Consider the following 6,000-nt stretch of genomic DNA (forward strand, 5'->3'; position numbering starts at 1 on the left):
GGTCCGCAAGGCTCCGAACAGGAACGTTAAGCAAAACACATTGGCCAGGACCCACATCAGAAAGCTGCACCGCGTGGTTGGCGAAACTGAGATGCGTTGTAATGAAATGCGAGGGTTACATCAAGGTGAAAACATAATAGTTGCCGGGGTAGAAGTTTTGCGTTGCACTATCATCATTGGCAGATTTGACATCCTGCCTGTTGAAGCCCGCCACATTCCTTCCAGACTTCCGGCTAGATTGCTCTAACTACCGCGGCATTACGCTGGTCAACGCCGCCTACAAGATGCTCTCCCAGTGACCATGAAGGGATGGACGTTAAGTATCGGTTCACATCTCGACAGGTGTACGGAGCAGTGTACAGGTTATGTTGCAACTGCAACGACAGGGGAGGAGCGACCAGCGAACTATGCATCCCGATTAGCATTGTCTCGACAGACGCATCGGTGGAGTGACAAGCGGGACGGAGCAAACCAAGCTTGGACAGAAACATTACGAGGGCGGCCGTGAGTGGATACATGTTATGTTGGTCGCTATCCTTGGGTCAGTTCGCGTCTCGACAGGTGAAGTGGAAGTGCAGTGGCGAACTCGACAGAGTAGTGCTGAGCCAAACAAGAAACCCTGCGAGGGTGGCCGTGAGGAGATGGAAGTCATGACGGTCGCCATCTCTGGATCGGTACACGTCTCGACAAGTGCAAGGAAAGTGAACGGTGAAGGAGCAGGAGTAGCATCAAGGATGGCAGAACCCTGAGAGGGTGGCTGTGAAGGAGTGGACGTTATGACAGTCGTCATCTCCGGATCGGTTCACGTCTCGACCGGTGTATGGAGCAGTGTACAAACACAGCCTCCCTCCGAAGTAATACTTATCGGTAGTTGCGGGGGGCTAAAGGTCAGACGCCCGTGAGGTTCTAGTGGGTTAGAGTCCCACTCTATACCACATACATCATCAATGTGCATGGTATAGAGCGTTTCCTCACGTAAAAAACACATAGATACATACATACATTGAATACAATCGACCCTTAATCGATATATTTGGATGTTACACGTTTTAACGGTTTAATATGCGATGTTTGAGTGGTAAAGTTTGAATAACTTTGGAAGGAATCGTCCGATTTTCAATAAGTTGGTTTCGTTTAATATAACTGAGCAGTAATTTTCAAATAATAATAAATCGTAGAATATTTCGCATTTAAATAGTGCTTATATGTAACCAAAATATGCTTTAAATACATTGTTTCCACACTTCTTTATGTAACTTTCACAAGCCCAAACATAAAATTCGAAAGTTAAGGGTTTGAATGGCGCTCCTTTCATATGCAATCAATTTTGTTCAAATCGGTTGAGAGACCTATGAGAAAATGAATGTTTGTATTTTTTTTATTTTTATACCTAACTTTTAAACTAAAAGTCCGATCAATATAAAATTCGATAGCGACTTATGAGGCCACTAGACCTTTCATGTGATACTAAGATCATTAAAATCGGTCCAGCCATCTCCAAGAAATGTTGGCTCAATCAAAAGCATTCCACACATACACACCCACCCACACACGTACCCACACACCCATACCCACACACACACACACCTACCCACACACCCATACCCACACACACACACACACACACACACACACACACACACACACACACACACACACACACACAAACACACACACACACACACACACACACACACACACACACACACACACACACACACACACACACACAAACACACACACACACACAAACACACACACACACACACACACACACACACACACACACACACACACACACACACACACACACACACACACACACACACACACACACACACACACACACACACAGATAATGCTCAGTTTTCGAAACTGAGTCGAGTGGTAGGAGAAGACTGTCCAGAACGCACCGAGGGGGTAGAATGGCCCATGCTATTAATTGTTTAAAAACGTGGAAACTATTTGGTAAAATTATGAATGCGCATTTTATTTTGGTGTAAACAAAGCTAATTGTGTAATTGCATAATTGTGTAGCATGTAAAAGCATCAAACATAGCCACATCCAATAAAATCATGCGATTATCCACGATCTCATTCCACATGTAAGAAATCACGGGTTTCTCTTAAGCTTTTTACCACTAGTCGGTATGCAAATTACATAATTAATACGGTCTATCTAATTGATATACTGTCATACTCGATGATTCATCACAAAAACGGCATGTTTTTTACATTAATTGCAAAAAACTTCAAAATACAAAACAGGGGTAGAATGCACCACAGCGGGATCGAACAGTTATAAAATATTTTTAATTTGCAGTAGGGGAAGGGCGGTAAAGACGGACACTGCGGGAAAGACGGACACTTGTCATATTTCATAAACAATAATTTTTTGAAGCAAATCAATGATGGGAAATGTTTCTATAGATTGAATTAACACTTTTAAACTAAACTGCCGATTTTTAGCAGCGTAGCTGACAAATTTATAAGCAAAGCAAAGAAAAAATGCGTATATACGCTAACCGATGTAATTTTGTGCGTGAAGAAAATAGCTGGTAAATCGTTAAAAAACAACATATTCATGCTAAACCGACGACATTGCGTTAGTTTGATCTTTCACTGAATATCCTTTGGAAACTTAGTGATTTTTTGAATATTCAGTAAAAAGTTATTGAAGTTTGAAAAAATGGTATCCAAGTCGGGAAAGACGGACACCCAACGGTAGGGAAAGACGGACACACTGATTTTGAACAAAATGGGTTCACAACAACGCCCAACAACGATTTAACATTGCAAATACTTCCATATTATATATGTAAAAGTAACCAGAAGTCATATAACAGTTGGAATGAGCCAACTTTTAGAAACGATTAATTCGTCACCAATTAAAATATTGAAGGGAACCATTCTATTTTCTCGCTCAAAGGGGGGATCGGGAAGGGGGTTTCCCAAACCAATTCTTTCCTAAATACATTATGAAATATGTTAATTTTTCTTAATACTGATAATTCAACAACGCGTGACACCTTTTTGCGAGTGTCCGTCTTTCCCATATCAAGTGTCCGTCTTTCCCGCCCATGCGCAGAAACTCTGATTTATACATGATGTTTATAATATTAAAAAACGCATAAATTTTGGAAGAAATTTTCCAGCACACGTTATAACTTTATTAGACAGAGACTTAAAGGTTCAGTTTATACGAAAATTGGGATCAATTCAGTTATATTTGAGTAGATATTGAGTCTTTACCTTAAGGTGTCCGTCTTTACCGCCCTTCCCCTACATCTTTTGTTTCGGATTATTTATTAAAAATGCAGCAATATTATGTATTGTATAGGATATTGTACATTGTTTAACTTACAATATTTCATCACACATCAGTTGGAGAAAAGTAGTAAGTAAATTTTATTGTCAATTATGTTGAGATATGAACCCATTGTATCCCAGCAAACAAGCGTATGTAACAAACGCTATAACGAACACTTCCGCCATTTCGGCAGCCTAGTTTTAGGAGTTTATACAACACGTCATTGAATGTAATTTTTTTGGTTGCGTATAACGCCTAGCTGGGCAAACTTGGTGCATTTTGTCCACGGGCTTTGGCCTTCTGCTTCACATAATGATTTTCATTATGATTCAAATAACATAATGATTTTTACTCTTGCCAAAAATCGTCAAGAATAACAAAATATACTGGTTTTTGTTAGGAAATTTCACCAGGAGTAAGTGTAAAAAAGATCCCAAAGTGTTCTAGAAGTTGAAAAACGTGGAACAGACAGGCCGTTGCTCTGCAAAATGATGTTTTGCTTGAGCGGTGCATTCTGCACCACTTTACCCTATATGAAATTCGGCCCGCAGGACCTTCTTTCCATTTTCGGTTTTCCGAGTGATTTCTATACCTTTATACTATAGGTATATTTCTATAGTAGAAAGGCAAAAAAATACCTTTTCAAATCTGTTATACTTTTACGGTAGTGTTGAATGCATGCAATATATGACTGTGGTTTGCAGTTATGGACACATCCACTCAGTCTGACATTCGTGTTGTCATTATTCTCATCATCCCCCTTTAAACAGTTCTAGTGCTGAAGTAATGCCAATATAGGGCCAATAGATCTTTTACGTACATAACTGATAGTGCATAGGTGCACCAGCCAGTGTGAAATAGGAGTGCGCCGTAAATACTAAAGATAGAGCAATACTTAGTTCAGCAATCTTATGGATAATAATATATTTTCGAATTTTGCTTGGCTGAGGTAAAGCAAAGCAAAGTATTGGTACTACATTCCGTTATCGAAACTTGACCTTCTGTTTTTATACGACAAACTTCGCAGCCAGCTGTTAGAGTACAGGACAATTGCAGGGCCAGTTGCTGCGATCCTATTGACTCTAACAGCCTCTCCCAGCCGAGATTCGAACATACGACGACTGGCCATCACACCATGATGAAATCAAATTTAAAGCCATTTGCATTCGGTCAGCGATAATAGAATCAAATTTTCCCCGAACAATTATGACTATATCATCTGCGAAGCCTATTATTTCAAAGCCTAGTGCTGTCAACTTTTGAAGAAGATCATCAACTATTAAAGATCACAATAGAGGTGATATTACGCCTCCTTGTGGGCACCCTTTTGCTGCTCTAATGCTTATAGATGAGCTTCCAAAGTTTGCTGATATCTCCCTTTTTGATAATATTTCGCTAATCCAATGGATAATGGATATATCGGAACCACGTCAAGGAACCGCCTATGTCAAGGAAGGCAGCTAGTGACATTTCTTTCGCTTCAAAAGACTTTTCTAGTTTTTTTCCAACAGTTTGTACTACTGTTATTGAAGATTTGCCTTCTTGATATGCGCATTGATATTTGCTCAAAGGATCGTTGGCTAAATATGATGACTTTAGATGCCCATCAATTATTTTTTCCATTGTTTTTAACACAACCGACGGTAAGCTTATCGACCTGAAGGATTTTGGTGAAGTTTTATCCTTCTTATTAACCTTCGAAATGAACGTGACCACCCGTACTTGTCGCCATTCTGCTAGTATATGACCTAGTATCCGGCTTGATTGAAAAAGGTTTGTTAGAATAGGTGTTAAAAACGCCTTGCCCTTCTGTAGTAGTACAGGAAAAATTCCATCCCTAGTCCTACCCGGTGATTATAGGTTTTAAAGTCAGTGTATGTTCCGAACGAAATAGTCTCTGTAAGTAAGGGTTCTTGTTTTGTATGCTGGCCCGACAAAAAAGAACCCACACTCGGTTTGTTTATGGAATGGACCTATTGAAATGCTTGACGCCGTATGTTAAGCAGGCTTCAGAAAGCCAGCAGTAGAGGTAAGGTCGTAAAAATAAGTACAAAAAAAAACGCTCTGGATTATGTTTTTAGTTAAGTGACTAATACCCGGTGAATGGAAAAAACTATGGAGACAAATTTCTACACAAGTCGAAAGTTGACTATGGAAATCTAATAAAACAGAATTTAAGCACTTCTACCAGCTATTATTATACAATTCGATCATTCGAGCTCGCCCGATTTATGATCTTTGGAGGGACGTCAAGATGGAATTATGAATACCAACTAGAAGACGGTTTCATTTATTTCCAAATGCATGCAAAATAACTTTTTTGTATGTATTCTGCAAAAAATATTATGCTTCTCGTTGCAGCCATCGTATCGAGCGAAGAAGACAGAATGAATGTAAAAGTAGATAAAACATGAAATAATTTCCCGCACGGCGGTGTTCTAAATTTAGGTGCACTTTAGTCACTACACAAGCAAACGCACGCCACAAAAAGTAATTCCCCGGCTCCCTGCACTACGGTTTGACCTGGTGCCGGCCGGTACGGTGTCGTGCTGCTCTGCTATTGCATTGCGATAGCGGAAAGAAGTGCCACGACAGCAGTGTTAGATGATAATTTACTTCAGTTCATTTTGTAGCAGGAATGTAGCGAGTGGCAGGCAGGCATTGTTTTGTTTACCGTGTCCTCTCAATAA

Source organism: Sabethes cyaneus, chromosome 2 (genome assembly GCF_943734655.1).
Source record: "Sabethes cyaneus chromosome 2, idSabCyanKW18_F2, whole genome shotgun sequence".
Classification (NCBI taxonomy): domain Eukaryota; kingdom Metazoa; phylum Arthropoda; class Insecta; order Diptera; family Culicidae; genus Sabethes; species Sabethes cyaneus.